Source organism: Azolla caroliniana, unplaced genomic scaffold (assembly GCF_043228905.1).
Source record: "Azolla caroliniana isolate FFs.n. ecotype wild unplaced genomic scaffold, voAzoCaro1.0.p SCAF_8, whole genome shotgun sequence".
NCBI lineage: Eukaryota > Viridiplantae > Streptophyta > Polypodiopsida > Salviniales > Salviniaceae > Azolla > Azolla caroliniana.
This window is the reverse complement of record NW_028230443.1, coordinates 875634-883586: the sequence shown is the minus strand read 5'-3', so window position 1 is coordinate 883586 and position 7953 is coordinate 875634. Positions and strand designations below refer to the sequence as shown.

The 7953-nt window shown below is 38.2% G+C and overlaps 1 long non-coding RNA gene and 1 pseudogene across 1 annotated transcript; one reads left to right on the top strand and one right to left on the bottom strand.

The window, feature by feature from the left end:
• Positions 1 to 951: 951 nt before the first annotated feature.
• On the bottom strand, positions 952 to 2549 carry LOC147860675 (pentatricopeptide repeat-containing protein At5g27110-like; annotated as a pseudogene).
• A 1542-nt stretch (positions 2550 to 4091) lies between these two features.
• On the top strand, positions 4092 to 6972 carry LOC147860674 (uncharacterized). Its single transcript, XR_015530092.1, has 4 exons — positions 4092 to 4178; positions 5440 to 5567; positions 6521 to 6582; positions 6848 to 6972. It is a non-coding gene; the product is annotated as an uncharacterized LOC147860674 (long non-coding RNA).
• Positions 6973 to 7953: the final 981 nt, after the last annotated feature.

Below are 7953 nucleotides of genomic sequence, written 5' to 3'. Positions count from 1 at the left end.
TTGTAGGATGTTCTTTTGACTCATTGCTTAAAGAATATCGCAGTGGTCATTCATAGAAGGTGCGGATCCCTCCTAATCTTGCTCCTCCTCGTAAGCGAACGGCTGATATGGTGCTGGAGGAGGCCTACTACAGGGTCCTCACGCCATCATGTACGTGGTGCAGCCAGAGCAACACCAAATTCTGGTACTTCAACAACAGATACTGAACCCCAGGCCCTCGCATCTCCAGCTTTGACCAGCCTCGCTAAAAGTGCCTCTTTCCCTATCAAGCCGAGTTCCCCTTAACCGGACAACCGCACAGCCACAGTAGCAGAAAGGAAAAGAAGCAGAAGAAGGAGAAGATTAATGATGAGTAGTAGCCATCAACATACTGCACCGCAAAAGTAGTCCGTGAGAAATCATGATCCATTGCATATGTATTAAGAATTGAACCCGCAACAATTAATAATTTCATGTAATGGTCGACATCAGTACTAGCCTCAGGAAACAGTTCGTGAAGAAAGAATTGGAAAACTTCATCATTTGCACACGTGAGGGAGGACGGGATGTCAACAATGTTGGTATACTCCTCCTTTGCCTCAATTCAATCTTTGGAGTCTGTGTACACATTGTTATATAGGAATTGCAGTAGGCAGAGAGCTGCTTCCAACATTCGTCCACATTGATGAGCTAGGTTGCCGGTGGGGTGATATTCACATTCGATGATTCATCATTAATCCTCTTCTTCTCTGGCTTCTTTTCCTTTTCGTTATTGTGGCTATGCGGTCGTTCCCTTAAGGGGAACTCAGTTTGGCATGGAAATAGGCACTTGTAGCGTGGCTTATCAAAGCTAGAGATTCGAGTGCCTGGGGTCCAGTACTTGTTGTTGAAGTACCGGAATTTGTTGTTGCTCTGGTTGCACCATGTACATGGTGGCGTCAGACCCTATAGTAGGCCTCTTCCGGCACCATATCATGACCACAATTCTATAATGTGTTCAAAACATCTCTTTGCCACCAAAGCATCCCGGCCATGTGCTCTACAATGTGAAAGCAACATTATCCATCCTACAAAAGAGGATTCAGCTGGAGCAAGTTTCATTAAAGTTTCATTAAAGCTTCAGCTTTCCCCAACCACCCTACATGGCCAAGTAAGTCAACCAAGCAGTTGTAATGCTCATTACATTAGGGCACAAGGCCAAATTCATTTGGATCCTTTCCTTCATTGACTAATCCCATCTAAGTATATGTAGATAGAAGGGATATAACATTACAATCTGGCTCCAAGCCTTGATCTTTTTCATGTCTTTAAGACACTATAGAGCAGGTTCATGATTTCCATGTAATGTGTATCCACCAATGCTAGCATTCCATGTTACAACATTTGCTTTTGGCAAGTGGACAAACACATTAGTTGCATCTTTGACTCTATTGCATTTGGCATATAAATCATTCAAGGTTCTCCCAAGGCAAGAATTTAGCTTGATTCCCGTTTCAACTATAATATAATGGATTAACAGGCCTTGTTCCAAGGCTATAATGTCAGTCGGTGCACGCTTTCCAAATGTAAACATATGTAAAGAGATCACCCCTTGCATCTTGGAGCTGCATTTTTTGAACTAGGTGAAGTGCCTCCTCGGTGCAACCATGTTGAGCATATCCTATCACCATTGCACTCCAGGAAAGTTCATCATGTTTTGAGACATATCAAAAACCCTCCTTGCATCATTTAAGCTACCAAGTGGGGTATACATATCGATTAGGCATAAATCCGTTGTAACTCATCTTTTGAAAAACCTTGAGTGCTTTGTCACCACATCCATGTTGAGTATAGCTAGTTATTGGTGTATTCCATATTCCTATATGTTGATTTGGTTGCCTTTCCTAACACACGAGAAGCATCGGGGAGTTCTCCACATTTCACATACATGTTGGTAAAAGCACTCCCAATGATAGTGCCAAACTCAAACCCTTCTTCCACAACTAGAGCATGGATCACCCTTCCATTAACCAAGAACTCTAAAGCAGAGCAAGCTTTTAAAACATTGACAAGAGTCACAGTGCTCGGCTTAAATGGCTCTTTTTGCATGTTGTAGAAAAAGCAAAGAGCTTTATCATTAAGATCATTTCATGTGCAAGCACCAATGATGGTGTTCCAGCTTATCAAGTCACGTCTTGGCATTTTTCCAAACATAGTAAGAGAACCTTTAAAGTCACCACATTTGGCATACATATAAAAAAGAGCATTGCATACAAATACATCTCATTCAACATTGTTTCCATGAATTTGGGCATGAAGATAAAGAGGACATCATAGCACATGAATTGAGAGCAAGGATTCTATGAAACATTCTCCATGCTCATTGAAAGCTGATATTATAGTGTATAAGTAAACACATTTGGCTCTATAAGCCTATTGAATATGAGCTCTTATTCATACAAACTCTCTGAAAATGAACAATATGATGAAATGGTTACCCTTCTACCTGATATTATGTCTTTGATGATTATATACTTCTTTAGAAGGAGGTGAGCCGTATGAACAGAAATGGGTCCCTCATGAAGACTCATAATATCAGAAAAGCTTCCAATGATCATTCTGCTTCACTGGTAATGGGGGTTCTACAAGAAGAGGTATTTTCATCCTTGGTCCAAAAGAACATTATATGAGGATTTAGAGACACGAATGGTTCTATACTTTGTGGTTCAACCAAATGAGGTTGGATGAGCACGGAGAACATTAGAGACGTTGATGTCGAGTTAGAGTGTCTACGTAGTCTTCTTCATGTCATCAGACTTGCAACTCCTTGTGTCTCAACTTTCTGTTTTCTAGTCTAGGTGTGTATACTTTGCCAATCCAAGTGTCTCTCCATGGTCATGAACTATTAGCCGAAAATATTTATTACACCCGACGATATTATATATCACCCACTCTCTTGACACTATCCACTTATGCACAAGTAAAATTTCATGTATTTCCATATGCATATTTCCAAGTCCACAACTATGAATGGTGCACCCATGCACACCACAGATGCGGTCTACATTCACAAGATAACAAATAACATGTACCATAATCAAACTTTACATATTATGGAACATTGTTAGTTCCAATCTTGAGAGTTGAATGATTGACTTTGGTGAACCAAATTCAAAATATAATGTGCAAAGTTTGCATGTGCATGCTACACATTATAATGTAGTGGCTTAGTATGGTTGTTCATGTGGTACTAGATGTCTAACATGCAATGGCAATTGCAACTATACAACTTACTAAGAATGAAAACAAAATTTGGAGACAATAGCTGAAGTTTTTATATTTTATATTTTTTGTGAAATATGGAAAACTATGAATGGTTACAAATGCATGAAACATTGTCTATGGTTGACTCGTGGAAGCAATTGTAATCCAATGTGGTTGATTAAAATTTCCATCACAACACATTCTCAACTTTTGGATCACTCATCAATATGGATTCAATTGCAAATTGCAATACATGATGATTTTTCTTTATGTGGGAAGAGGTTGTTTAAAGTAAATAAGACCAAACGATCACAACACATGCAATCCCCCCACTTATATGTAAATGGATATATATGTTGTTTGGTGTCGCTTTGTACAAAGAATACAAGCAAAAATTGATGAAAGTCTCACAATATATACAATGAAATAGAATGGGATCAAGATTACTCAATTCAATGCAATAAGAGTCATCTTTTCCCTTCTATGCAATGGATCGGGAACCAAAAAATCGTACTTTAGGACATCCAAGCATGTTGTATCCAATGATAACTAATGGGATGGGCATTGGATCCTATTCACCATGGGGAGCCATATAGGAATGAACGTACATACTAAACCCTCTCTCCAAAATCTATTCACAATCTGTTTCATTTGTTGTGGTCTTCTTCTTTTTCTTCACGATGAGTCATGACACTAGCAAAGAGCAAGACAAAGAAGGATATACAAAAAACATAAACAAGCGAAGTCCGTGGCTGGGGGGGAATTGCGAAGAACAAAGGACAGACGGGTCTTTTGAGAGTTTCCCTACAAAACGAGCAAAATGTTGGCGACAACTATATTTCATATTTGATACGCTCGTAGCTCGAAATTAGCTTGACATATTTTACCTGAGCGTGGAGATTTCTGTCTGCTCGCCGCTCGCCGATTGCGCGACATCTCTGGCTAACCTCTCTGAGGTATGTATCTTGCCTATTTTTCCTTCTCTGTGTCTTTCTGTTCCCTGCTCACATCCCACGTAGAGTAGGATTCATTCGACCAACTAACTAGAGGCAAAGAACTAATCGTTCTTTTCCTCACTTTTAAAAGGAACTTCGCAGGAAAATCCTTGATAATCCATAGTTAATCTCTCGCAGAGAAGCAATAAAATGCTTCGTATCAAAGATATCCCCCAAAATCACTAGACATGAATATAGAAAAGGTATGAATTCCATATGCATTTACTCCAATTTGAGGATGCAAATATGTATGCATGTGTATATCACAGACAGGTTTTTGTCATGAATACACATGCACCTTTTTTCTATTCAATGTCCAGACTCTCGAAATCCCTTTTTTCCCATTCAATCTCAGTACTACCCATTAAAATGGTACCATTATCCCCACAAATTTACTCTAGTTAAAGCTCCTCAATTTATATAAGTGCATAACTAGTATGTATGGGTTTAGTGGTACCGGTGCTTGTTTTGGACTATGAGTATCATGGTTTTCTCTTTGTATACCTAGTTTGAATTGTGCTTGAAATTGCAAACAAATTTATTTGTTATGCGTTGGTGGATGGATGGATTGTCGATTATTATTGTTGAAAACAATAAATAACGTTCAACATTAAAGATTTCACCATAGTGTACACTTAATTTCGCCCGGTGCGAGATTATGCATAGACAAATTTTTCTATTGGTTTAAAAGATAAATTTTTCTCTCGGGCTCTAGAATGATGCATTAATTATTGGCAACATTGGATTGATGCATAGATTTGAGATCTTGGTGATGAACTTCTCCTTGTACAACTATGATGGAATTGTCCCGTTCTTGCTTGAAATTTCAATAAACTTCATGCAGAAGGAAGTTTTCCATTGGTTAGCCAAATAGCTTGTTAAAAAAAGAACCTTTATAGGAATGTGCTAATGACTGGAATTTGGGGGATTGATGGATTGTTGAAATCTAGGTTGAGAAATCTTGACTCTTGATGATAGTACCCAATTGATTGCCCCAAGCAAAATGTGGTGGCCTTGTTGATGATTTCGTGAGAAATTTACAAAATCCCATGCAATTTCACAATGATTGATTGATGTATGGATTAACAAAGTTTGGATTAAAAAGTTAAGACTCACTAAATCATAACTAGTATGTATGGGTTTAGTGTTACTAGTGATTGTTTTGGACTGCGACAATTGTAAACCATTCTTGACTAAAGTTGGTTTATTATATTTTATATAGAAACCATTGGCTTGATGGAAATCAAAGTCAAAATGTAATTGGCAAAGTGATTGTCGCTTAACGAATGTAGTTGACGGTAGTGCGTCAAGCTTGGAAAATCTTATGGACAATGGGATGTTGATGCAAAGGTGAGAGCATGCTCCACTTGATGTGCCATGCATACAAAGTTTTCCACTTCAATTATAATATTGCTTACAACTAAAGTTTTTCGATCAAAGTGTTTGGAAGGTCTTTAGATTTTTGTTCATTTGCATCCAACACTACAATCTTTATCAATTATACTTTATCTAGGACAACATAATGATTAGTGGACTCTCTTATGTCCATATGTACATGGGGCGTCTTAGAGCCCATATGGTTGCATCATACATAACGGTAGGGGAGGAAGTGTGCCAAAGTTCAAGGATAGACAAAGTTGTATATCCTTAAGTGAATCGATCCATGGCAGCATGCTCATAGAGAAATTCCCATTTATGCTTGAAAATTTGGCCCCTAGATATAGACAATAACCCATCACTTCAACCTGCCCTCTTAATAGGTTGAAGACAACTTATTAGAAAGTCAACGTGGATGCATGGAAGTTCATGGCCTTAGTATTTCCCAGGGGTTTACTGTGAGCCCCTTTTCGCATGGAATACCATATAGGTCATTGAGATGATATTGTATACTTCCACGAGATTTAGACACCAAGATTATGTTATCAACATAAAACCTCACCATTTCCATGTTGCTACGTCATCTATGTAGAGGCCGAAGCAACTAGGGGAGGGAGAGCATATTTGCTTCATAGAATGTCCTCTATCTATTTAGAATGCTTTCTCCATATATACATCCCTGGATATTATAGGTTCTTGGAGTGATCTAAGACTAGTAACAATGACGCTAAAGATGGAATACGTTTCTTTTGAATGTGAACTTGAAATTCATGCATAATTTCTTCTCTTTGTCTTTTTTCCCCTTGATCTTTTCTCTCAATATTGTTTGCAATAGATTTTCCCTCAATTTCTTTTACATTTAAATGTGACTGCATGTTTGTGTAGGCTAAAGTGAGTCTTCCTCTTTCTTCTTTATTTTTTGATAGATTGGAAGATCCATAGCGGAAACTCGATCCTTTATTTCCTCGTAAGCTTCCATATATCCCAGGTATTTTAATCTCCTTATTGTATTTAGAATACATGGATTGTGTATACATGGTTCCTCTTCTTGGCTAAAAAACTCTGGTATGTGCTAAGGAAAATTTGGTATGTTTCCCCTTCTCCTTTCTTGTTTAGGTTTAGGATATCCACCCTGATAGTGTTCCTTCCTTGCTATACACTGTCTTGTCTAGTTCTGAATCCTGATGCTAAGGAAAATCTGGTCTTGTCTAGTTCTGAATCCTGATACTTAGCTATAGCTTGTTAGTAAGCAGATGGCGGCAACGGCGGCGCTGGCAGCTCCCTCGACCTCCTTCTCCTGCTTTCCTATCCCTGTTTCTCAGATAAGTCTTCTTAACAGAAGTAATGGAAGGAATAGGGATAGGAGGAGGAGGAAGAAGAAGAATTTGAGAGTCAGATTCCCAACTGCCTTTCGGAAACTCATCTCCACCAAACCATTCCTGGCCTTGGTCCCTCCTCCACAGGCAAGGTATGTTCGTGTATGTGTGTGTATATCAAAGGGGCGTCATTTTTGGTCCTAGATTTGCTCGTAGGCTATCAAATATTGAAGACAAAAGAGAAATGAGCAGAGTTTGCAGAAAATGTATACATGGAAATATTCAAATGATGGACATTTTCGACTTTGCATTTAACCTAGATTTTTCCATGTGCTACTTCTGTCACCATCCTGATGTTTGAATCCCTTATTTGGTGTCGATAAATTAAATGGATATTAATCTATACATCGAGGTTTTGTTTACAGGTAAGAGATATATATGAGGCAGGCCATCATGTAATCCTGGTGTCAACGGATCGATCGAGTGCGTTTGATAGAGTATTAGCAGCTGTTCCTTTCAAAGGACAGGTATGCATTTTTTTAAACTCATAAAAAAGTTCATTTGCCAAGAACTCGGTAACATTGATTGATGTAAGAAAATGACTTTGCTTCTCATGAACTGCTAAAATGATCTCTTATATGCCAACTGGGTATGTATTTTGAGGGGATGGAGGAATGCGTGCATAAATCAAATATACACATGTTTCAATGCACTAATCATTTGACGGATACATGTACCTATCAAATACACAATGCTGAAATTTACAAGTAACAAATGATATGGAGGTTGCTGTCTATTTTCTTGTACTGAGTTTTATGATCTATATGTCCTTATATCGAGTTGCCATTTCCACGATACACATGCTTCAATGCACTAATCATTGGAGAAATGCAAGTATTAAATACACATTACTTTAATATACAAATGATTGGGAGGTTGCTATGTCTTTCCTTGTCCCCAGTTTTATTGTCTATATTTCATTATATGGAGGCCCCATTTCCATGTTTCAAACATTCCAATTTCTGTCCATACAATTGGAATTT